A 27,868-nucleotide genomic window follows, 5' to 3' on the forward strand; every position below is an offset into this window, starting at 1 on the left:
TTTCCATTACATAGTGAGTGATTTTTTTCTTTTACCACAATTGAAGAAGCAGGAAGATTCTTTCGGATTTGCTGCTTTTCAGGAAGTTTCATTCTTCCCCTGGGGCTTACAGAGCCATCTTTTAAACTTCAGAAGTCTTAACTTCAGTGCAAAGATTAAAAGGCAGGATGGAATGTCAAAGTCTTCTCAAAATAAACAACATTCTTCCGACTGTGAAGACCATCTTAATCCAGGATAAAACAGCCAGGGATGGAATAAATAACTTTATATTTATTAAAACTGTAGAAACAGTATTGGTTATGAACTCTGGCCTCTCATGGTGCCTTTTTTAAGGTAAAGCCGGATGCTTAGATGTTCTTTGTTTAGTGTTTCTGCAGCATTGTATTATATGCACAAGGATATGCTCAGAGGTGGGCCTGTTATTCCCATTTTAAGATAAATCTGAAAAATCTGCAGCATTTTCAGTATATATATTTTTATCCCTAAAATGAATACCTCAAAGGGATCAAACAGAAACAATGAAGAATCATTGCTCGTCCAAGTTCATTCTCTTAAGAGGGAATGAAAAGCTGCTATTTCAGTTCCCCAAGATGTTGGCTATTTTTTTTTTTTTGGTTGTTTAAAATTATATAGTTGTTAGACGTGGTGTTATCGTGAAGGAATTCCAAGTAATGACTTTCTTGTTGCCTTTGTTTTCAAAATAACTTATATTTGGAGGGCACTGACCTGAGAACCAAGAGACTAGTTATTGGTATTTTACAAACTGTTTTAAAAGAGTATTCGTAGTAATTCTAAAAAATAAACAAGTAACTTGGGGTTTTTTTCATTTCCTTACCACAGGTGATACTATAAATCTTTGTTCTTCTGAAAATATAATTTTAGCGGCAGGTATGGTTAAGAAAACCAAAAAACAATTAGGATCATAGTAGAAAGAAAGAAAATCATAGCAGATCATCTCACAATATAAATACAAAATTATATTGTTGTTTTAGTGTGTTTTATCTAATGAAGGACATTTTCAGAATTAGTAACTTTTTATTTAAAAACTTGAAAGGCTTTTGTACACTTTTTGAATAAACAAAGACATGAACGAATCCAACATTATATCCATGAGTTATATATTATATTTGAATATTAACACACCTCTGAGACTCTCATTGTACATTTTCTTGATATTCTAACATTTCTAACATCAATCATGACCGTCACCTGAAAATAAATGCAGTTTAATAATTTTTGCCAAATGTATTGAGAATCCTGTAGGTGTTGTGTTAGTTATCTATTAATAACCTGATGAACTTCAGGGCTTAAACAACAGTGTTTATTACCTCACAGTTACTGCATCTCAGGAATTTGTGCTTCACTGAGTCCTCTGGGTCTCTCATGAGTACAGCCAGCATGTTGGTTGGCATTGTCAAGCCTTGACTGGGGATAGATCTGCGTCCAAGCTCACTCATGTTGACAGGTTTCTGTTCCTGTGTCCTTCAGTTGAACTCGGGACTTCAGTTCCTTGCTGGCTGTGGGCTGGAGTCCTTCCTTAGTTCCTTGCCATGGGAACCTCTCCTCAGGGGCAGCTCACAACACGGCAGCTGGCTCCACCAAATCGGGCAAGAGAGTGGGCAAGCGAAATGGAAGTTACACACTCTCATTACCTCATCTTGGAAGGGGCAGCCCCTCACCTTCACCACACTCTGCTGGTTAGAAACAGGTTACTAGGTCCAGCTCACATCCAAGAGGAAGGGGTTACACAAAGAGGTGAACACCAGGTGGACAATTCAGTGGCTGCTGACCACACGGATTATGATGGTTCAGCAGGCATTTCATAGGGTTGTAAATTTTAAATAAAACATACTTCGGGTCTACCTGATACCAGTCATCTTGACAAAAATAAAAGTTAGTTCAATAATTGAGATGTTGCCAAATTAGCTGAATCATAACCCTGTGAAAAATTTTAACAAATTGACTATTTATCCTTTTACAATGGGATAGTTGGTAATTACCTTCAAACCTAGTGATGGGTGAACATTCAGGTAAAATAATGAGACGTATAAAATGTCACTACGTTTTTCCTCAGACTGTGGAAGTCACATGGAAGTAGCTAGCTCTTAGACACAAACTGCTTACTCTTCAGTGCTCTGATTAAGGAAAATTACCATTGGACGTCATCACTGCCAAACATTGCTGCCTGAGACCAGGATGAAGAATGATGGGGTCAGGTCAGTTGCCCCCTCAAAAGCAGTTACCAGGTCCTTCCGATGGAGCTCTTTGGCAGCCTCTCTTAGAACTGCAGGATCTCAGATGCAAAAACAATACAAACAACAGGAAAAAAAACTTCACCGAGGGGGAAATTAGAAATCAATACAGGCAATTAGTTCTTAATTTTATCCTGCAGAAAACCTTTTATCGCAGGGAAAACACCTGGGGCGAGTTCTGCCCTGATGTGCCGGCCACTCCCACCATTCTGTCTCCTAGGTGGGGTAAACTTCCATGGCGATTTAACTTGGGTCAGCATGTGTGTCCTGCTCTGTCCAGTGGGATGGGGGTGTCGGTGATGTAGACCACATCCCAGCAGAAGCTTGATGTGTTCCCAAGTTTCCGAAGCTCTGTGGGTCTTGTTTCCTCCTCCTCCTAGTCCCTATTTCAACTTTTTTTTCTCTACCAGGAGAATAACCACAGCTGCCCACAGCCCCACCCAAAGGGAGCAAGACTTAGATGTTTGTTGAGGCAAGACTGGAGATTTGAAGGCTGCTGGTTGCTGTTGTAAAGGTTCACGAAAGCACGGCTTTTGCTGGATCTCCATGACGTGGTGTCTTATATGTTCATTTCACTGTTCTTGCAAAGTTCAATTATTTGGATCCTGAGAAAGAGAAAAGAAAGCCTAGGAAAATATTGAGAACATACTCTCAGTCCTAAGGAAAATAAGGAGAAAGATATTTGGAAGCATTAAATCACTCACAGCAAAATTATATTTGGCTAAACCTTTAAACATCTGCTAGGGTGGGAACTGGCAGATGTCTTCACACTTACTCTGCTACATCAGGTAACGTCCCCTGTGAGGCAGCCTGCTCTGTCTGTCTCTCTGATGCTTCCCCACCAGCACAGGCCCCAGAAATAAGTCCACTCCTGGCATTAATCAAACCCCCCACAAAGGGCTCCTGTCTTGCAGATCTGTTTCTAAGATATCTCTCCTTGTCTCAGTCTCTCTGTCTCCATCTCTCTCTCTCTCTCTCTTCCCCTCCTCCCAACATTAGGACCACAGAAAGCCCTCTCACTGGTAGGTCCCTCCCACACCCTTAGCATATGTCTGAATGACCCATACAAGTGTGAATTACCTGTGATCACAGAATTCGGTGTCATGTAATTTCACATTATTCTTTTAAAGGGGAGGGAGCTGCAGCAGGTCTGACCTAATGGAACACGGAATGCTAGACTTCTTTTCCTCTCTCTCTCTCTCCATTTTCCACCAGAATCCATTCCTACAGTGTGGGCCAAGGCACCATAGAGACCACCAAGTTCTATCAGAGGAACAAACTGCCACAGATAGAACTTTGATGAGAGGAAGGAAGATGTTTAAAAAAAGTCTGTCTCAAAAAAGCAGCGCCATCTATTCTGAGTGTGTGTGTGCATGTGTGCGTAGGAGGTACTAATGTGGTTGAGGCATTGGAGTCAAATGGCTTGAATTCAGTTCTGGGCTCTGTGATTCTCAGCTGTTGGAGAAAGACTATGTTATTCCATGTCTTTGTCTTATTCGCCTCATCTGAAAAAAATGAACATAATGTTATAGGCTCCTTGGATTCTTTGGGGATTAAATGAGTAAGTACTCACAAAGCAGTTAAACAGAAACAAGCACATGATGACCATTGTAAAGGTAATATTTTTTAAATAACTCTTTTGGGACATTTTTCTGTCTCTTGGAAAAGTCATCTGGGAGTCACAGAATCACCTATGCTGCTGATACCAGAACAGTTAGCACAATCACCAAATAGGGTCACCACCTCTCATCAACATTTTGGGAGGATGCAAAGTCACTAGTAGAAAGCCATGGAGTGGGTTCCATACTGCATTTCAGAGAAGCATAGATCACAGCATCTTCCTCAACTCAGTTTGCCAAGACAAAAATCTACCTGGAATTTTTCAGCCAGTATTCTACTTAGGATAAAGAAGACACATTGGGCTGGAGTGGCCTCTGTTTGCAAAATATTTCTCAGAAACCTGCAGAAGTTGACCCTGATTCAAGATCATAGCTATGTCCTCATTAAAGACACAAGTAGCAGTTATGAATCTTCCTGTCTACATTACCATCCAGCCCACATTCCATATGGGGCTTATTAAAGACTTTGTCAAGTGCATTACTGGTTTAGAAATATATCATTCTAAATGCTAATGTGGGTGCAGTAAGAAAGACACTTTCATATATCACTGGCATAAGTGACTATGGCTACAAACTTTGGAAAGTAATTTGGCAACAAGAATCAAGGGCCTTAAATTATTCAGACTGCATAAATTCCATTCCTATAAATATATTCTAAGGAAATAACCAGAGAAATTGACAACCATGTTAGTAATAAAATTATTCATAAAAACAAAAACTGAGGAAAATTCAATGATCGATAATAGAAATTTGAGTGAATCTATTTTGGTGTTAGTCATAGATAAAATATATGTAGAAATAACAACTATAATTTACAAAATAATGACAATGGAAAATGCTTATGAAATAATGGCACTTGAAAAAAAAACCATGACCAAACAAATATAAGGAGTGAATTTATATTTAAAATAAAATATACAGTTAACATGATACATTATCCAATACACAGAGAGGAAAAAATCCTGTAAGGGCATATAGCAGCAACTTAAAATAGTTATGTCTGAATTTCTGAATTCTGAGTAATTTTCTTCTTTTTATTTCTTTTTATTTTCCAAATTTGGGGACATATAGTTCATTTCTTTTCTGAATAATGTAAGATTTTTGGAACTTGGCTGAAGTTTGGATATTAAAACTATTCTAGTTGGTTGGACTATTAGTTACCAATAATACCATAACTTGAAGTGAGGTTAATCTTCAATAATTCATTCTAATTAAATTCTTTTTGAGTTCTAGTAACCCTTACTTCTGTCTCTGAGGGCTTAACAACCATTCACTTGAAATAATGTACCCATTATTTTACATTAAGCTCATTGACCTACGGTTCGCAGCATCTCTCTCCAATGAAAACATACTTTCATGTCTACTAACACCTCAGTTTTTTCACAAACAAGATCAGTTCCTTTGATTTTTAACATTTCTCTTTTTATTTATTTATTTAACATTTCTCTTAATTATTCCTTTTCCATTTTAAAAATAAAATGTTTAAATAAACATAAGGTAAAGACCTTTATTTGAGATTGCTTATACAACATTCTTTCAGTAATTTATGGATAATTATCTTAAAAGCAGCAGAATTTACTTCAAAATTTATTTTCTTTTCCCTTGGTTATTTCTAGTCTGACTACTGCCAATCGTGTGGGATACTAAAAAATTCAAAAAGGTGAAAGGAAAATGTTCCAGTAGATTGTTTGCCTTAATTATATTTAGCAACAACGTACTTCTAAAGAAACCATTAAGTTGAATTCCAGTATGTAAGGCAGGAGAACAGGGGATATTCTGAAGAGAGAAGACCTGCTTGGAGCATGCACCCCTCCTCACTGCCTCATCTGCCCCAGTACCCACCGCTGGGATCCCCAGAGATCCAACCAGGAAACTCTGCAAGTCTGGAAACACACAGTAGGAAATCAATATGCTGGGATAGTCTGTGCATGTGTAACACCAGATTCTGCTGCTTCACATTTGAAAATAAGCAATTTCACTGTTCTGCTTCTTCTGTTCTACCCAATAAAGACATATTTCACTCCTCCCCTCTTCTGCTCATCCATTCACTTCTATTGAAATTCAAATGAATGACGGCAGCAGTGGCTGTGCAGCCAAAAAACAGTTACTGACAATTCAGAGTCACCTTACTGAGAGCTGCTGGATACACAGTTTCCAGAAGCTTGCTGTTTGCACAGTTGGGCATCCACCACCATGGGAACTGAGTGAGCGTGCACAAAAACTCTAAAAATAGGCCTTCGAAATATAAATATTTCTTTATCAATTCAGTCACAGATGGAACCTTGAGAAAACTTTGGAAAGAAGAGATATATTTCAATGCCCATAGGCAATAAGTTTTTATTTTTGTCCAGTAGACACAGATAATAGGAAACAACCGAGATTATCTATATAACTTAAATGATTTTAGAATGACACACGTATGTCAGGGACATTTATCCAGTTGGAATTGTGCAAACAGATATTTAGTATTTAACCCTGGTTAGGAAATCTCTGAATTATAGTATATATTTTCTTTAAATAAAATTCTCAACAATATTTCATAGAAGCTAAAGAGACATCAACACTTTCCATTAGTTAAAATTTTAAATGTTAAATTTAGTTTGAAGAAAAATTATGTTAATATACAAGCAAGATATAACACTTAAATGAAAATTCTTTCCAGTTCATCATATGTAAATCAATGTTCACAGCAGCATTCTACATAACATCAAAAATTGAAAACAATCCAAATACCCAGAAGTAGCAAAGGCAATTAATGTTACATGGACACAATACATACATAGCTGTCGATACACAACCACAGCTATATGCACCAATATGGGTGAACCTTAGAAAAATCAAATCAAATCAGAATCTGAAAAAAATTATATATGACATGCTACACTTTTGAAAATGTCAAAAACAATTAGGACATAAACCTACATTTTAGCGATAGATATAGATAAAGAGAATCCCTGTAAGGTAGCAGGTAAGGAAATGATAATCAGAAGATTCAGGAGAATGCTTAACTCAGATTTAGGGAGGCAGAGAAAAGGGTGTGTCTACTTAGCCTCTCTGTCTAGCTCCATTATTCATGACTGTGTGTTTGAGATTGCTCTTTCTGTTCAGATGACCATAAAAGCCAACATTTTATTCAGCATAGGTTGGATGATATTGAACATGAACTGTGCATTGGTAATTTATGCACCAGAGACATGCTTGAGAATTATGAGCAAGGTGACCTGATGGTATTTCTGAATAATTGGCTTTCTCACTTCCTAGGAAATTTCACCTTTATTAGCTCGGCATGATACTTTCCATCTTACAGCTCATCAGAAAGAGTCCACCAGTAAGTTTGCTGGGAGTATTGAAAAAATCATGTATAATGAAAGAAGACAAATGAAAAAAATGTATTTTTCATATACCTAAATTTTATTAACATAAGAATGACCATGACTGAACTACTTCATTTTTTGATTATGATTATGGCAATTAATAATATAATTTTATTCCTCCATTGGACTGGCTCTCTAGGTAGAAACTAAGGTTCTCTTTTAGGCCACCAATTACCCGACACTGACAGTAAAACTTGATCAGAATGGTTATGTGTTACCCAGGTGGTTTCTGTTCCATGAGAGCTTTAAAATATAGGAAAATGTCCCATCTGACAATTATAGTTAAGCTCAGAACTATTTTGTGACACATTTTTGTATTTTAGGAGATTTCCGGTTCCCTTTTAGCCCAGTAACTATATATCATCTTTGTTGTCAGTATTCTTATGAAAATTAAAAATACTAACAACCTGAATATGACATTCACCTTGAGAGTTGTATGTGGTTCAATTTCCCTTTCCAAGTCATCAGGGATAATGCCATTAATTGCAAACACAGCCTGATTGGATATTCTCTAAATGCTTCAATGCATAGATATTTTTGCAGGACAAAACTAATGAAATTAAGGGAATTTCATCCATTAGGACATTGAGACAAATTTCTAGTAACTCTTAAAAGAATTTCTGACTTAAGAAGTTTATGGTTGCATAGTTTTGTTATTCTAAACTGTTGTAGGCAAATAGTGCAATTACTTGGAGAATGCCAAGGCTTAATCCTCTGTAATGAATCAAAAAATATGTGCTTGGGTAGGTTTAGAAGCAGTTTTCTGTTCCCTTTCTTCACTGAAAAGAAACTTTCTCTGGAGAAGGTGATAGGCAGTTTGAATTATGTATACGCAGTAGTAAACTTACGTAGGTATATTTTGTAAGGAAGCCCTTAAGTGGTGAAAATTTCCTCCATTACTTCAGTTCTACAAAAAACCATTTCTATAGTATCAATTCTCTGGGCTACTTTGAGAATCTATTAAAATTCTTCTTTATTTTTTCTCTCTGCTTTCATACCTCATCAATCATCAGTCTTGCTGAGCCTATCTTCGGAACTTCACTCACATGATTAACATTTTATTTTGTATTTTTGTAAAGATATTAATATAGGATCTCAGACACCTGCATTCCTCAGGTGTTTTTCATGCCCAGACTCTCCTGCCAACCCCACAGAACTCCCCAGAACCCACAAGATCGGGCTTCCTCTGGGAAGAGTGGTCATGGCAGCTGCACCTGGGTCTTGATTCTGTCATTCTGTGCTCAGTGAATCTCAGCCCTGTCTCTCCATCTGGACCTACATGTTACTGCCTCATACACCTCAAGCCAACTAATGCACCCTGTGGGCTCAAACTCCACCCTAGTTGCAAAAATTAAGAAATATGTACGTGTATAAAATTGAACGTAAGTTCTTATTTATCTTATGCCAGCATGATTGAATCTGGTTCCTGACTGGTTTCCCTGCCCCTAGATCTCTCTTCTGATTCATGGAATATGTATTTATTAGACAAATCTTTTAAAATTACTCCCTTCACCATGTTATCCCTCAATGAAATTGTTTAATAACCTCTAAACCCTTATAATGATGCTCAGACTCCTCAATCTACCATTCAGGTTTCTTGATAAACTCCCCAGGAAGCAGTACACAGCCTTATTCCCAAACATTGTTCTTCAGGGAGCCTTCTCCTTCCCGTTAATTGTCATAAAATCTTTGTTAACCTAAACACTCCCATGCACCTTTAAGTCATCTCTCTCTTCATCATCTTATCTAAATATTATCATTCCTTCCTTTTTCTCATTGACCTAAATATTTTCATTCCTTGAGATCAAGCTAAAATCTCACACTGTCTATGGAGAATGACTAGATGAAACTGTTCCAAAATGATCTCTCCTTACAGGAACTCAGGAAAATCTCAGGACCTCAGCCACCATGTGTAAATTGTCATAAACCAACTTTGATTTTCGTTATTTAAACATTTACCTCAACGCTCTTACTAGCCTGGAAATACTTGGAAAGCAGAGGCTGAAATATTTGTCAATTCTTTATAATATTTTCCTTCCCTAATAAATATTAATAATAATAACCTCTACTGGGATCTACAGAGTCTTCTCAGGGTTGGATTTACAATGGTGGACAAGCTGAGGTGGCTCCTTACCTCACTGAGCTTCTAGCAGTAACTTGTTATATTAGGATTTTTTTTGGCTACACAACAGATTTGTTTCATTCTTATGTGAATCAGATTCAGTTCAAAGATAATGCTCATACTTTACATTTTTTATAGTATTCCGATTAAGAATATCACATTCTGGTCCAGTAACTTCAAATTCAAAAAAAAGATAAAATAATATATGTATAAAATGACAGATATTGTTTACACATATTTCTTTCCATGTAGGAAATGTTTTCATTTGACACAAACTATGTACCTTTAAGGTACATACAAGCTAATTTCTAGCTTGAATTTTTCATTACTTTGATTAATTTTTAAATAATTAATGATAGAACATTAAAGCAATAAAAGCTGTCAAACTTATGACAAATTTCAACTACTCTTTGGTCACAAAAAGCTATTCAATTTTCATATAATCAGAATTATGTGTATGAGGGGACTTTTTGAAAAATGAATTGAAGAGATTATTGGCCATTGGCATACTTCCCCCTCACCGCCAAAAAAAAGAAAGAAACAATACTTAAGTGTAGTTAGAGGTACATAAAACTCTAGCCTAATTCAGGAATCAGTCATTACACTTGCAATGGAAATGAACTTAGTAATCTGAGAGCTTTCTTCCTTCTTTGGTTTCAGCGATTAAACTAAGTACCCAAAGTAGCAATTTTAAGAAAAACATTTGAAAAACTTTTCTGTTCTGAGTGTCAGAAACTGGTCAAGTAAATAACGTAATAAAAGGCAGCTAAGGGAAGGAACAAAGAAGTGTAGAAACTCTTCTTAAATAATGTGGATGTAAGAGAGGACATTTGTAGTATGTGATATTCTTTCCCATGCTTCTTAACAATAGAATATAGTTGAGATTATAGCTTTTGCAATTTATTTCTTCCTGATGCTACAAATAAATACAATTTTAATATATTTAAATAATATTCAAATAAACATAATTTTAATTTTCAAGAACTAAAGGAGGGTGTTACTAAGAAGAAGCACAAGATGAGATCAGAATGATTCTCAACTTGAAACATAAGTTCAGCTTTTGATTGACATTTTATTACCAACTGGTGGATAGAGTTGTTCTTTCTCGTTTCAACCATCAGGTCGTGTGTCTTGTTCTTTTGAAAAGTCTCCATTGTTTGAACTTAACACATTCTCAAAAGTCATTAAAATATGTATTGTATAAGTATATGCATAATTAAATATTACTTGGTGTAAAATTTCTAATAGGAAATATTGCCAATAAAATGATTGGTTGATTGCTATCACTGATATGCCTTTGGATGAACAGACACAGCATGTATAAATCAAAACACACTTATAAGAGAGGAGGTGTAGAGGTAAATGTGAAGTATATGAATATAATCTATAGCTTAGAGGATAAAATACCATTTGAAGGATTGTGAGATTTTAAAGGCCTATATTCACTTAGATTTTGTTTAAACCAAAACAGAAGCTTTACATCAAGCATCTGAAACTTTATTCCTTAACTAGAGAAACAAAAACTTTTACTCTACAAAGTTTTTATTAAATCATTGCTTTCATATATTTTTGCTATTATTTTTCTTGTCTAAGGCATCCTAGTTGGCCATCTGCTGATTCTCCAACCAGACTTTATTTTTAAGATTGCCCATATATCTGAGTAGATAAAGCCTTCACATCCGTCAGAACACAAATTCCTACCTATATTTATTGTTAAGCCACAGTCTTTTATTTAATATTCCATGCGTTATAGGATGCCACTATCTTCCACTCTGTTGCAAGTATTCAGCCAGAGCAATTATCAGAATTGTGGGTGTTTCTACCAATTTCTAGATAGCAAAGCTCAAACATAAATCTCCAGTTACTAGGAGTTCACCCAAACACCAGGAAGCACAATCTGTGAAATCCACAAAACTCAGTATAAACAAATAGTTCCTGATGCTTTTCTAGGTACTCAAAATATGCAGGAAATCCTCATTGATGGTTTACTGATTGGATGCACAAATAACAAACAAGGGAGTAAATGATTATTCTAGAGCTAGTTGGCCAGTTAGATGTAAATAATTTGATAAAATTAGATAGTAAATGATGTTAAAGCAATTTAAGATAGCTTTGGGACTTTTCAAAAAGAAGCAGAAAATTGACCACTCAAAGACATTTTGAATACTGTACAATAGCACTTAGGATCAGTGCAGGAGCCCTGACCGATGAACTTCAGTGTTCCTGGAAGTAAGGGAGACTTTGTGAGAACCCCTGCGAGGGCTGGGGTAGGAAGACCAGGAGCATTTGGGAGAACTTTCACTTGTGTGAATGAGCTGCGTTTTAGAGCTGTGGCACTCCAGAGGATCAGAGTTCAGACAATGGCTAAAGGTGGTAAAAATCCAGAAGTCTTGCCCTGGTTTAAAAACAACACTGCAGTGACAGCATTAGGGAGGAGAGGAGCACGGCCATGAAGACCATCACTCACAGAGGCCAGACGTAGAAGACTTAGAAAAGAGGTGTAGCCCAATGAAGCATCAGCCAACGCCTGGAGGAGTGTCGTGCCAGGCTGCCTGGCAGAAGTGGCAGAATCTATGGACGCAGATTATTAACAGTAAGATAACTGAGCAGTTTAGGTCAGAGAGGAGGATTCAGACAGCAGCCTGAGGAGCAAGAAAATCCAAAGTGAAGACACACATCCTGAATGCAGCTGAAGTCAAGGCCAACATCTTCGTCCAAATATAAGTAGAAAAAAAATAGTGTAACATGAACAAAGAACATAGTACTGCAGATGCAGAAGAAAAACACACTTTTGAGAAAAATATATTGAGGGATGTAGATGAAAAACAGAGAAAATGTCTGTTTCTTGCTTTCAGTAAAATTTTACCGTGAATGTGTTCTCAGAGATACACAATGTGATAAGGTGATAGATTCCAATCAAAAGGAAACTAAAAAAAGATGCAAGCAAATATGAGTAATTGAAAAATATCTGTATGACCAAGGAAATGAGCAGGAAGACAAGAATGCAACAGATTGCTGAACTTTTCATTGGAAGAAACAAAGAGCTGGATCATTACAGAACATTTAATCATTAACATATAAGACCAAATGCTTGAACGTGAAAAAAAAATTTGAGAAGGTTGAACTAAAGGTCATTAATTTAGAGCCAAGTTTTAGACAAATAATCCTGCTACAAGCCGCTGGACAAATGTAGTGAAAAATATAATAGAACTCAGCTTGAACTAGAGAAAGACAAAGAGTTGAGGTTTAAATGGATAATTGGATATTAATACTATTTAATGAAAAGATGCCAATCCGTGGACATATCCTGCCAAAACTTTTTTAAAATACAAGAATCAAGGGAGAGAAATTAGCCTCAGTCTTTTTCTTGGGAATTACTTGAGATTATTTAGGGGGAAACACTGATAAGGAACCATTTTTCTGGATTTTTTTTTTTCTGTTCAATAAAATGAATCACTTGTTTTGTTTGTTGCCAGTTCAATTTCTAGTCTATTCTTTACATTTGGAATTTGGGTTTCAATGTTCAATTAAAACTCACTATTAGATTTGAAACATTTTAATTATAGGTTTCCAGCTTTTAAATACATTAATAGTCACTTCTCTGACTTAGTATAATTTCTATTGCTGTGTGTGACAATTATTCTTCGGATGGCTGCCCACTTATTGGAAACTTTATGCTACTATGGAATTTTTTCTATGATTCCTTTGTCTTGCTCCAGTCCTACAATTGGAATTGTCTATTATCAAAATACACTGAAAAGTTATAAACAAAAGAGAGAAATGATGCATGTTGCTTCTTCATTCACAAAGTGAAAAACTATACTAACTATATAGAGAAAAGAGCTTGTTTTACATTTTATTAACACTTTTCTCACTTTCTTGAAGAAAGTTAATTATTTTACACAATGGAACCTACTCATAGGTTTTTGTATAATGTTTCTGTCTTCTATTTGGGCAACAAAGGGCATATTTACTATATGACATAAAGTACAATTGTAATTTATATGAATTTACACCTTAATTTAAATAGACCTCATGAAAGATAAAGATGTATTATTTGTATTATCCTTTAGATAAAATGCTATATTCCTTTATCTCCCTTATTCCATAGTCATGCCCTTGGAGATGATTTTCAATATCGCTTGAATCAAATTCCTTTATCTTTTCTTTAACAAATCATTTTTAATTGATTATTTTGGGAGTTTACTCTCAATCTCAGTTTCAGCTGAATATGAGACAAACTTTCTTTACCTTTTCAAAGTGTCACTTCAATTATCTGTGAGTTGGTGTGCTCCAGCTCCAATTTCACAACATATTTGAGTATTATGTCCCAATTCTTCCAAACACTCCTCCGGAGTATGCTTGTATAAAGAGAGTAAATCTAAATTATTTGAGCCCTGAATGAGTGATTCCAAGATTTAGGGTACCCGCAAAGGCGTAATTCCTTCTGCACTGTGCTTAACTCATGGCCCAGAGTCAGCCGTGTCCGCCCCTCTCCTTGACTATATGTTTGCGACTCTACATATTGGCATGCGTCACTCAGTCCAAGGAGAGTAGGACACTGGTGGTAGCAACAATGTCTCCTCTCCACGGTCCAATGTAAATGAACTATCAAATGTAGATGTTTATTGCTTACTTATTTTTGGTGGAGTGAAGGCTCAGATGAATGAGGATAGAGGCATCTGGGGAAATAGGGCAGACTGGGAGTGGAAAGATGGGAAGGAAGCTGAGAGTCACCTGGGAGACCATGTTGTCCCACTTCTACAGAAAGAGTGGAAGGGGTGACAATCGTCTTTTGAGAAGTTTGGTGACAATTCTTGCATGAGCTATCTTGCCTAGAAGCCAGCCTGACAAAGTTTGGCAAACGTCAAAGACAGATTTGGCAAACACCAAAAAGAGGCTGCATAAGTGTCTGGGCGTGGCGGCGGTCTGACCACCCTTTCCATTGCCTCGTTTGTGGATTTCTAAGAAAAGGCTGGGGCTGGTGTGCCCGCACTGCCTTGCTCCTGAGCACATGCAGAAACTATTTCTGAGTAATCTTATAATGAGTCAGAAAGACACTGAGTCTACGATTAAGGCGACTATCGTTAGAAACTACAGTGGAGGGAGACTCCAGCCCTGATAATACATGCATTTTAAAGCTAAGGACCAAATGGAATTTGGGTATTCATATTAATATAAGGAGATGGAAGAACACAAACCCAGAGAATGATGAGGACTGTGAAGGTCTAATTTGCATACCTAAAAATAAAAAAAAACCAATTTCTAGAACTACTATCTGCTGTTACCTTGAGTATTAAATGCATTTTCAGAAGGAAAGAAACAATTGTATGAATTAAACGTTATTCCCCTACAGTTTGGAAAGAACTGGCTATTTACCTACCTTCTAGAGTCTGAAAAACATTTGGAAGAAACAATATTTAGCACCCTTGAGAATCTCCATTCCAGGCTTGCTCACACACTCACTCAATGTTTTAGTTAACAGTCTAACTCCCAACAGATATAACTTGTGACTTTTATATTCTTCCTAGTTATTAAAGATTGCCTTCATTTATTTGTTTATTTATTTTTCCCTTTTGGCTTTTCTAAGTAGAAGAATGGAAAACACGCACCACAGCAAAAAATCTATGGGGATATTCAAAGTGTCTGAATAACATATGGTGTGTTTGGATATATAAAATGAATCTAAATGTTTGCAAGGAATTTTGTGTTTCACAACTTCAAATGATACTAAAGTTTCTTCAACTCACAGCACATGTATTAGCACAGAATAGATATTACCTAGTTCAAATGTTTGCAGAATGTGCCTTACTCCCCAAAATTAGAAGAGGTATTTCAGTTTTAGAGGAGAATTTCAATTTACATGGAAGTGGATAACAAATCAACCATAAAATACCAGGTTGTCCAGCCAGATAGGAAAATTTCCAGTGTTGCACAGAGTGCATCATGACATTTGTGACCTTTTTTTGTAGTAGAGAATAATTTTTCTGTTCAGAGAAATTCTGTCACTTCTGTTTAGTACCTGGAGTTCCTGAACCCCCGGCAGTATGGCAGTGACTCACTGACGTACAGTGAGGTGCACCTGGAGAAAGACTTTGCAGCGCCCTCATGCTATCAGAACACATGCCCGTGCCGTGGAGCCACTGGGCAGACAAGGCACGGGATTTAGTGGATGAGGCAAATCTCAGTTAGTCTCTCTCTGAGGGACTTCCTAAGTCTTATTAAGCCTTACTAAGAGGATAAAATTCTCTTTAATTTTTATCAAAAGGCACAAGATATAAAAGAGTATTCCAAAGAGGACAATGAAGGAAGTCATAGAAGAAGATAACTATTAAAGACTTTGTTTCAGTCCTTAGTAAGGGGGGGTCCATGAATTCTCAAGCGTAGATAGATTAGTTTAAAAAAATTATATGTATACTCATTATATATAATTATTTGATTATCTCATTAAATATACATATTTATTATTGATGATATAGATGTAGATACAGATTTAGTTATTCAGTGTAAGCTCCATGATGAGGTTTTAGGCATTTTCAGCTGATCTTTTTGTTGCTGTCGGGGTCTAGATACAAATCGTGTCAAGGTACTTTTAAATTAGGTACTTGGACCGGAACCTTGAGTTGGTGGTGGTCTGTAAAGTGTACAAATGACAACTGCAATCATGATGCTTCCGGGGCCAAGAGTGGGAATTCCTGATGAGTACAGTCCTTCAAATGATACTATTTATTGAACCTAAACAATAGCTAATGCTTTTCTCTCTACACTGTGTTCTTCTGTGAGATTAAAACAATACCCTCTCCATCTCCTTGGCAACACATTTTATACCAGTAATAATTTTAAATAATTGTAAACCAAGAGTAATTCAGCCGTTTGGAAATGTTTAACATGTATGTAGAAAATAAATTTCCCATTTTCCAAATCCTGCCTAAGCTCTTTCAGCCATATCGCAATGGGTTATTACTCTTCCTCTTCCCTTTTACTTTTATTTTAAAATATCGGAACATTATTGGCAGTTGCTAGTTCATCTCTGTTTACTGTTTTAAGCATGGATATTTCTATAATATTTTTTCATGTATCAGTATCTCTTGTTATTAATTGTTTTTATTTCCTTAAGTTCCTAGATTTTATCTGTTACTCCTAGTATAAGATTTCTTACTCTTCAATTGTAACCCTTGATTTTTGCTGAAAGAGACATCATAGTCTCGGAACTTCGTCAGATTAATTTGGTAGTAGTTTCCTCAGTTCCTACCTCCTCAACAACTTTGTGATGTGCTCAACAACTGAGGTTCACTTCTTCACTCTCTTGTCCCAAAGAAGCTGTGTGTTACCAAAGCCCAGGTTCATTTAATACAATATTCTTCCTTTTTTTAAAATTTCAATGTCCATGATATGCGAAAGTTAAAAAGCTTTACAAAACGGAAAAACGTTACTTTCAATAATTGTTAAGTTTAATTTTGTATACATGGAGTTATTTTTCATGTGTTTTCGTAAGATTCTCTTTCATATAAAATAATAGTTCCTGAGAAATCACTTATAGTCAAAAAATTATACTATCTTCGTATCTCTGGTTCATGTAATAGTTAGACAAAGCTGAATTCCAAGTATGAAAAGTACAAGTTCACACAGATTTGTTTTAGTTTTTGATTTTTTTTTTTTTTAGTAGAAAGGGTGGTTTTATGGGACATTTAAACTCTGCATTTTCCCATTATCATCCAGCTTCATTTGCATATGTCTCCCAGTTTGTCCCTTATGTTTGTAAATGTTGTTCTTGTAGATTGCCAGAGTTTAGCTATATATAATACCTATTTTTTATTTATGTATAAATGACATACAACTGTGAATTACAAGACTGCAGGAATGGAATAATAATGAACTCATCTGCAGTGAAGTGGACTCATTATCATGCCAGCTGCTGCTACTTTCCCACCCAGCCCTCTTCCTGGCAGGCAGGGTCCCAGGGGAACAGGCTTCCGTCTGGCTGAAGAAAATTCTCTACTTTAAAAGTCTTTTCAAAATCTGGTATTCATTGCTTTAATAATAATAATAATAATAATTTAAAAATCTCATTCGTATTTTTCCCTGGCAGCTGGTTCTGCAATGGATTCAATATATACCCATGTCCCTCAATGTACTTGTTATAATATTGCTTAATTTTAGGTTAAATATTGCATATGAATTACATGTGAAACATAAATTCCCAAGAGATGCACCTAAGTTTGTACTTTAACCATATAAAATACAAACTTTCAATTTAACTTCAGAATATGATAAATTGGTAAATTCATATGATTGGCCAATTTATCAAATATGATAATGTATTGGTAAATTCAGATCTTATATCGATATATTGTATACATACGTATGGATACATATATGTTTTTGGATATACACTGACGTTGGAAAAACCATTGCAGCCTACATTGAGTGTAGCAAGGAAGTAGTCATCTATTTTATTCTTTTGGCAAAATTCTGTTCTGTAAGTCTTAGAGAATACTGATTTTAAAGCCTTTAAATGAGAAATACTTGCTAAATCATGATACAAATCTGCTAATAACACCATGTAAATAATTCAATTTCTTTCCTTTTATATTTAATTTCAGTATGTATGTTCTTGAACCCACTTGGCATTAAATTAAGTAAGCTCTGCCTTTAATTTTCAGCAGCCTAGAGGAAAAGTAAATTGGGGGGGGCTTTCATATTTCTTTATTCTCTGTATAACCCAATTATTACCACCAGCACAAGCTGCTATGATGTGGTATGTTACACCCTTTTCTTCCTCAAAATCCTATCTAAAATAAATGTGCCACCTCCACTATAAAATATTTTTGAATACGTTAAAAAGATGTGTTTATAGCAAAGTATCTCAGCTCTCCTATTTTGTATCAACCTTACATAATGTCATTCTGGTTCTTTCTAGTCCTTTTTCTCACTTGGCACAGTGCTCCATAATATCTAAGGGAATAAGGTCTGTTTCAAAATAAAAATAAGAGTTTAAAAAGTTTTTTCTATCTTTAGATAAACATAAAAGCCAATATTTTGAAAGATTGCTGACACATTTAGAAAAATAACAGTGTAGACACTGTAGAGAAGGAAAGTTGTTTCAACTTGCTCTAATTCACTAAGAAGTGTTTTTCTTAAATTCACTGGCTTTAGTGGGAAATATTGTTATGCATTTAGGACACCTCCAAATGCTATTTGGAGAAAGGCAAAGACTATTAGAAAGAGTGTCAACAGTTTTTAATTGTTATTAATACATCACAGCATAATCAATTACATGCAGTTCAATTAGTTACTCGGTTCTCCATGCTACAAGTATTTATCGCAGGGTAGGTTCATAAAATACTTAGATTACAAATCAAAAACAGGTGCATTAGTTTCTTTGTTGGCTGCACAATCCACAGCATATCAATATTCTGAACACCTGATGATTAAATCTTACTGTCACCCACTTTATTGGGGTCCTACAAGCCAATTTTCTAAAGAGACTGAGAGAAAGAAAAACACAAGCAGGGGTAGAAAGACCTGGCACCAATGAATGATATGTCATTTTTATATAATAACTGATTTAAGTTAAGCAAGTCTATTTCACACATATTATTTTCTATCTCATGACTTACCAAAAAAAAAAAAAACAAAACTGATTCCCTAGGAGAATAAAATAAATATATACAGAGCATGCACATTTGCTGTATAAGAAGCAAACTATTTTTACATAATTAGCTCAAACCATAAGGCGATGTGGTGTGAGCGATACCCGTGGGCGTGCCAGTTGTAAGGGGCCCATGACAATCTGCAGGAGATAATTTAGCAGTAGGACCATCTGGCTCCTTGGCAAGCTCTTTAGGCATTTTTCTTGGCACCAGTTACCTCCCTCTAGGTTGATCACTTGATGATACATTTTATAAGGTCCATGCATTATTTAGCTAACATTTAACCTGTGCAGATTCCTCCTTCCTTCTTAATCAATGTTGCCTTTATTCAATCAAACGCAGTGCATGTATGTGTCTGTATGTCTGTGTGCGTAAGTGAATCAAAGCTTTATTAATAATCTGCAATGTGAAAAATATTGGAGGATCCTATTATTGTAGAAAACTCCTCCCCAGTTCTAGAACTCTGTGAAACACCATTCTGGGTAATGATACAACAGATAACCTTTAAAAAGGTTTGACTAAATGATATAACATTGAGCATTATGCTAAGGAACAAATAAGAGTGTTGAAGTCTCCCACTACCAAGTGTAAACAGGCAAAAGGTAAACAAAATAAAAGACCACGGCCTGGACTCCTGGATAATATATGGTTTCCATTATAATTGACTGAACAGAGCCAGGTTAAATTAGTTCAGGGGTGAGGAAGTCCAAATGGAGTAAAGTAACACTTGGAACAGATGAATTATTTCAGTTCCACAGGCATGCATGGTTGATTTTCTTGCAAAGCTTTCCCAAAGATCCATGCTTTACACAAGATATGAAATTCTACATTTTTGCATGGAAGAGCTAATTTCAGTCTTTGCAGAAGGAGTTTGCTGTTTGGAGATAATCTCTAAAATTATGATTAAGCATTTGGCACTCAGCAAATTCCACCATAGTTTATATTTATGTTCTTATGCACTTATGCTCATAAATATATGTATATGTGAATGTGTGTGTATTTAATTATATGTGAATGAATTGGATTGAATTATGGGTCTGTTTCTTTACTCCATCCTGTACCCAGGCACATTGCCTTGAAGTCTCTCCCCTAAAGGCGAAACTTCCTTCCTCAGCCTTTAACTTGGTTATTAGCCCCTGACTTGCTTTGGCCAAAGGGATGTTTGCAAACCTAATGCAGGTCAGGATTTGAAATATACTTGAGCAGTAAAATCTCCCTCTTGCAGTGTGGTCATTGCAGTAAGAAGAGCTTCTCCTGGACCAAAAGTGAAATGCAGTGAGTTAGCCCATAACCACACAGCCAACCCAAGGTTAACAGCATGGACTCCCCAGCCAATGCAAACGTCCATGAGAAGAAAATGCTTATTGGTGTATGCCTCTGGAAGTCTTTGTTACTACACAGCAACTGCTGACCAGTGCAGTGAGCTTTACATTTTCAACATGCTTAGAAGCATTGTATATCCTTAAACTTAAACCAATACAGTTTATACTCCCTGACTGGCTTCATTAATATAATTTCTATCTAACAGCTTTATAATATTTGTATATACTTGGGGTAGGGAAGACCTCCTTTAACAGGAGAAGAAAAATGTATGCCATACAAGGAAAGAGAAACTTTAAGCCGTAAGAGAAAAAAAAAATTAGCCAGTATCTACATAAAGTTTTCTTAGAAGGATCACAGAAAAACAAGTGGATTCAATTAAGTGTAATATATATAAAAAGCACACATAAAGAGAAAATGATAATGTAAAATGGTAAGACAATATACCATTAACTTTTACCAATAATTAAGGACAAATCAGTGAAAATTAGGAAAGTAATATTTTCTCTCATTAATATTTTCATCATCTCTTCTTTCAAACTGCTAAAGTCTTGAGGGCTGGGGTTGACTTTTTACATCATTTCTGTGATCAATCACAGAACAAAGAATATTGACAGGTATAGAAAAGGCGCTTGGGAATATATTCTGATGATTACGTGATGTATTTGTATTGCTCCTCAAATTATGCAAAGAAGCTCTTTAAAAGGCTGCTATTCATGAGTTTCTCAATTCTTCCTTCAACATCATGTTAAAACTTTCTTGAAACATTGTTGAAACTAATAATAAAAAAGAAATATAAGATTTAAAAATTATCTCCAATGAATTAGCAAGTTCTAGGACTACAGACATGAAATACATAAACCCTAAGACAAATGTCATTCTTGTTACCATAATTTTAATTTTTTTCCCATTTTTCATGTCAAAGGAGCTGCTTTTTACATCAATTCTTTAGCATTAAGAAATACCACATGAAAATTTCCTCTGAGTTCTGTTTATTCCAACAGTGATGTTACTTTAAAAGAGATTCTGAAGGAAATAAGATTGTCCTCCTTCCACTAAAAAAGAACATTGTATTACCTGTGTTAATAGTGGACAACAACAAGCCACATTAGAACTATAATCGCTGCTTCTTAATATCTTGTTTATTGCTGCATGTGTTTTTTTTTTTTGTTTTTTGTTTTTAACCAATTCCTCTACCGAAATTGAAGGGGATGAATCAAGGTGCACATTCTGCACTGCCCTTCTCACATTTCTAAAGATGTTTTCCTCACTGTCCCTTGCCTAATAATGGCAAAAAGTCTTAATAATCAATACTGAACAATTATAGCCCAGATTTGGTGAGTCCAAAAGAGAATTCACACACATTAATTCAATTGTCATAACACACTTATGAAGTTGGTTCTATTCATTATACTGTTCTATAGGTGAGAACGCTGGGATATGGGAAGGTTAAATTGCATATCCAGGTTATAATCAGCAAGTTAAATAACCAGAATTTTATCAAACTATCAAATCCACAGTTCAACTGACTTCTAAAACTTTGCTCTCAGAACACCTCCCCCTCACTCCAACCTTAGGAATCTTGAGACAAATTAAAACATGCATGTCCACACCTAAATGCATGTCCACACAGTCACAGAAAACACGAACAGCCACATAAAACAACAAAACTTTACCAAAAACGTGATTGGAAATCCTTTAGATATATTATATTTAAATTCCTAACTGTGTCCATAACCTTGGCTACACATTAGATTCACCTTGGGAACTTGAAGGAAATACCCACAAACCAGGAAAAAAAAAAACCGAAAAACCCGAGTGGTGTGGCCAGCACTGAGAGTGCTGCATGTGACACAGAGACTCCATTTATGCCACCGTATGTTTTTTTTGTAGTAAAAACTTGCCGAACAGAATTTTCATCTGTTAAATAGAAACTTTTTGAACTATAATCTAAAAGGGTTTGTCTCTTATCCTCTTTAGACTCATTATCCTGTCCTTTGATTACCTGACCTCCCCCTTCTCAGAGGCGCCATCAAATGTTGGAGCTGTTCTCTTTGCTGTGATTGTCAGAATCTTTGGATCAAGGGCCCCCTAAGCTTCACAACCTTTTATCTTAATCCATTTTGTATAAACGCTATTTCTCACCTGGCTTGGAGTCAGCACGCTGGAGCCCTATTCTTTTCTTATGCAGTGTTTTAAAGATCTATGTGTTAATTATCATTCTTTTACTCAGCTAAGACTAGTGCTAATGGGTTGCCCGGAACTACATTGGGTCTCAAATGTCTCTTTATTCAGCACCACACTATTTACAAAAAATATAAACTCCCTACATGAAAGATCCAGGCTGCCTTCCTCACTACCCCTGCCTCGTTCATCTCTGACATCTAGTATGTAAGGGGAACTTAACAAATGTTTGTCAAACAAACGATAAAAAGCTATCCACATTTGGATTTCATTTATTTTTTTCCTGTTCGTCCTGAACTGTCCTGTTCAGACATTATCTGTTTTTAATAATGTTTAGGATTATTAGCTCAAGTTGGCATTGAAAGTGCAATGTGCCTTAAGAATTTATGATAAGTGCCAGTGAGGCGCTTGGTTTTACAAATCTTTTTTTGAATGTATCTGCAAAAATGTAGAAGATGAGTGGGCTGTGTAGATGAGGGCGGGCTGACGCTCTTTAAAGCTTTAAAAAAAAGTTGTATTTGATCATCAGTATTGATTCCTCCAGCTTAAATATGATTTCCTTTCATCCCTACTTAAAGATTTTATTTTCTTTCTCTTTAATTGTTTGTATTGGATCGTCTTCAATTTCCCTTTGTTTTTTTTTTTAAAAGACAAACATTCAAAATGACATTCCATGTCCTAGTAAAGCCTGCTCAGGATTGACTATAGTATCTTTTCCAAACTGTTCATGTCATATTTATCAAATTTTGGTTCAAATTCAATTATTTAAAATATTTTTATTTAATTCTTTTCTCTCTTCCTCCCTCCCCTCTTCTCCCCATCTTTCCCTTTTTGAGCCCAATCTTTTGAATATTTATTAAGTAATTAAGTCATTCATTTATTGAAATAAAATTTATTTAAGGATGCATTATCTATGAGGCACTGGAGTAGATGACAGCAAAGCAGATATAATATAGAGCATAAAGGGGAGAAAGAGACAGGAAAAAAGCATTAGATAAGGCAAAAGTAAAACAAATTATTTTTGCTTTTGTTTCTATTCTTTGAACAATGTTCATCCTTTTAAAACTTCAGCCTGATGCAGATGCACAATTTAATATATATCATTATGGCCTTGACAGCAGCTCTTTGCCTGCAAACTTGAAAGTTAACATATCCATCTTGGAATAAGCCCCAAATCCTCTCTCCTGGCATCAAAATAACTGAAAAAAATCAGTAGTACTGCATTACATCACTTATATGTGGAATCTAAAAAATGAAACAAACTAGTGAATATAACAAAAAAGAAATAGACTTACAGGTACAGAGAACAAACTAGTGGTGACCAGAGGCAGGTGGAGAGAGGCAGGATAAGGGGAGGGGATTGAGAGGCACAAACTATTAGGTATAAAATAAATAAGCTATGAGAATATATTGTATAGCAAAGGGAATACAGCCAGTATTTTATAATAACTATAAATAGAGTATAACCTTTAAAATTTGTGAATCACTATGTTGTACACCTGAAACTTGTATGATATTCCACATCAACTCTACCTCAATAAAGAAATTAATAAAAATAATTAATTTTTAAAAAGAAAAAAAATTAGTAATAGCACAACCCCAGGCTATACGTGCCCCCAGAATATATCTTTATATTTTTTTCTCATATGAGAGGACTTAATTCATCTCGAATCAATTTAAAATTTTATTTCATGGTTTCTATAACCAGCAAGAAGTACATTTCACACTCCACTCTTCCTTCCATCAGTTCTACTGGCTAAAGTAGAATAAATCTTTCTCTTATTGTTTCTTGCTCCTCCACCTGCTTAGCAAGCACTCAGCGTGTAAGTAGTCATTCATATTACATGAGGAGAAAATCACATGGCTGCCAGTTGAAATTATGAATGTATCTCTTCATGACCTGTGGATGAAAGAGCAAATGACCCGTCTAATGAACATTCTAGAGCTAACCCCTAGACTGCCTACGGCGCTTTCCACAAGGTGGTTTTCTCTCGTTTTAGTTTTTTTTCTTTTTAGATAATTACTGATGAAGGTAAAATCTCCAACATCTCCATTACCATAGAGTGCTGGGTTTCTTTTGAAGCACTCCATTGTCTCTGATCCTGAGCTGAGTAACATTTAATAACACCTGAAGGATACAATTCTCTTCCCCAGAGTTGAGTGGCCTTGTGCTTCTTTCTCTCTTAAATTCCAGTTTATACTCCATTTATATCATGTTTGTATTTTTCTTCTTTTAAAATCTTGTGCTCCCCCCTATTTCAGTGTCCAGCCTAGTCCTGTCTGCCTCTCAGCTTTCCTTACTGTTCTCATCACTGTCACCTTTCTTTCTTCTTTTATGTCTTCTTTTTCTTTCCTTTTCCCCTCCCTTTTATCATTCTTTATTATTTTCTTTTACCTTGTTTCTAAGGCTCCCTTGTTTTCCTCTCCATTTTTCTTTTTTTCGTTCTTTTTTCCCCCTGAAACCATTCAGATATTTTCTTTCAGCCGGCCATGGATAATTTCACGTTTGTCTTTCTCTAGTCTCTGCGATCTCTCTGGCTCCTTCACTGGCCTCTGCCTTCTTCCTTTCTCTTCTCATTCTCTGATGCTCAGAGTCTCCCAAACTTCTTTGAACTCTCCTTCTTTCTCATCTTCCCTTCTCCCAAATACGCTCACTCCAGTTTTCTCTTTTGCTCTGTCACAGAGTGGCATCTATAAGGGTTGTTCTGAAACAGCAAGTCGTTAATATTTCAAAACGTGTAATTAGATGCTCAGCTCCGTACCTCTATGGTTTTGAAAGATACTAACACATAGGGAAAGACAATGTTATGGAATTTAGATCGAAACCAAGAGCAAATAAACAATAGATGGGGAAAAGGAAGGCTTCACAAAGTCACCAGTAATCCTTCCCCAAATGCTCAAATTGCATAAATTGGTCTTGGAGTGGGGGCACTTGTATGGCAGCCTGAAGATGATCGTCTGTAGTGTAACTATGCAATAGGATGAGCTTATTCAAAAGCTGTAGAGCCAACACACAGATCTCCTGCTTAATAAAATGAAAATGGATATTCTTTTCTTAATTAATTGATGGATTAGTAACTAGCAGAATGTCATAGGAGTGCTGTATTACTTGTAGTTACAGAGAGGGCATTGGTACAGCCCTGCAGTGAAAGGCTGAGTAATTCTGGGCTGGTTAACAAATTGTCACTACTCCCTGAGCGAGTTGCCACATCCCCAGCGAACATGGACCACCTCCTACCTTCACATCAGCCCCCCACTGAAGGATGGACTCCTGGACCAGGAGGATGCATCTGCCTACCTGCTGCAGTGCCCATCGTAAGCGTTTATTCCAGATCTGTTGCTATTTTGAATTTTACCCAAGCAAATAAAAACTAAAAAATAGTGGTCTTTTTAGTTAAACTCAAAATCCAGTGCATGCAATTAGCATGCATTGTATCAGACTTGTGTACAAGTTATGTGAAAGCCAAGAGGAAATATTAATACAAACATTTCCTATGCCTTGCGTTTTCCCCATATGTCATCTCCTTTAGTTTTGAAAAGAACCCACTGGCCTGGCCTGGTTTCTGGCTGAGGGGCTAGGTTGTCCCTGAGCAGGTGTGATTGGACGCTGTGGGCGATGCCAAATCCCCTTGGCTCCTGTTCTGTTCATTTATCTGATTATCTCAGCGAACAATGGACTGAGCAGTGGCATTCCCAGCCCTTAAATAATGTAAAGTTGCCAGGCATAGCTTTGTATTTCCTTCCAACATTCATTTTATATGTGGCTGACTGTCACAAACTGATAATAAGACCTTAGATTTCTAAAGGCAATAGGACATGTAGACATGAAAACAAATGGATAGCTGGAATTTCAGCATGTGTGTCCATACGCTACGTTTGAGTACAATAGATCTTTTTTTTTAAACTTGAAAATAAAACCATTGGATTATGAAGGTGAAAGTGCATCAATGAATAGCATTTTTAAGTAAGAGTTACAAAAATAACAAAAGCTAGCTGTCACAAGAGTCAATATTAGTTATATAAACTGGTTTTACAATTTTCCCACAGAAAATAAGCTGTCTATTTTTGTATATTTTGGTCCTTTATAAAGAGATGCTTACAAAACACTCAGAGGCTGATATTTGATATACATAGACTCCAAAGAAATATCTACCCACCAGCCTGGCATTCACACTCATGCAATCTGTCCCCAAGTCCGCGGAGCTCCGTACAAACACTCTAAGTAATGTTCACCTTGGCTTTCTCTGAAACGTTTGCCATACTTTCATTCTTTATTAATACATTCCACTAGACCTGGAATGTCACTTTCCTGTCTCTGTCTATTTACATCTTACCCATCCATCGACATGTGACTTCTTCACAGAGCCTTCACATCTTCTTGTAGCCCAGATACACCTGCCTCCTCTAAACTCTCTCTGCATCTTGTATCTGCGTCCCTTCCGGAACTTCTCACGTTCAGCTACGCACTGTTGTTGAGTCTGTTTCAAATCTTCCCTTTTAAACCATGAGCACATGGAGACCAGGAATTAAGTCATTATTCATGTGAGCAAGACAACAGGGCATAGCCTACTCCCAGGATCAGAAGAGATACTTCATAAATAATTAACGAACAGAGTTCAACACTATCACTTGGCTACAGTCAAGAGCCAATTTTCTTTTTCTTTCTTTCCTTTTTTTTAATTTTCATAAAAAGTACCTAAAATGTTTGAACTACTGATTATAGCTCAAGCTATCACATACTTAATTGCTCTGCTCGCTACAAGTGGCCTTGAATGGAGTTATAGTAAACACCGACTGTGAAACATAGCGAGTCATAATAAACCAAAGGGGCAATTGGACAAACAAAATTAAGGCAATATTAACGCATTCAGTGAAGTAAGTTGTGAGATATTAGTCTATTTATTCCTTCCATTTGTCAACTCATTATCTTAGACTTTGAGAAGAATATTGGCTTATTTTGCCATACAGAATGAAATACTTCACTGTTTTAATTATGCATCACCAGCTTCAGGGATTTTTTTAGATTCTTTATCAGAAGAGATAATACATTTATGAGAAATGAATTACTTTGGTCAAAATTTCATGAAGTTACTTGAGGTCTCCCTCCCCTCAAAACTAATTCTTATAGTGTGTGATCTATATATTTTATGCTGTCCTGAACACGAGGAGCGTATTTTGTTCAAGAAAAAACAAAGAGGTGAGAGATAGGAAAATAAAGGTTTGTTATAAAAACTATTGATTTTCTATTGAAATGTATCAGCAACTTAAGTATCAGTGTTGATCAAGTCATGGGACATCTTATATATTGTAGTATTTCGTCACTGCGGTGTTTCCCGAAGGACAG

The 27,868-nt window shown here is 36.0% G+C and overlaps 1 long non-coding RNA gene across 1 annotated transcript; it reads right to left on the reverse strand.

The window, feature by feature from the left end:
- Window positions 1–1,210: 1,210 nt before the first annotated feature.
- On the reverse strand, window positions 1,211–3,410 carry LOC140690501 (uncharacterized). Its single transcript, XR_012065812.1, has 2 exons — window positions 3,333–3,410; window positions 1,211–2,857 (listed from the first exon to the last, which is right to left on the reverse strand). It is a non-coding gene; the product is annotated as an uncharacterized lncRNA (long non-coding RNA).
- Window positions 3,411–27,868: the final 24,458 nt, after the last annotated feature.

This window comes from Vicugna pacos, chromosome 30, assembly GCF_048564905.1.
Source record: "Vicugna pacos chromosome 30, VicPac4, whole genome shotgun sequence".
Lineage (NCBI taxonomy): Eukaryota > Metazoa > Chordata > Mammalia > Artiodactyla > Camelidae > Vicugna > Vicugna pacos.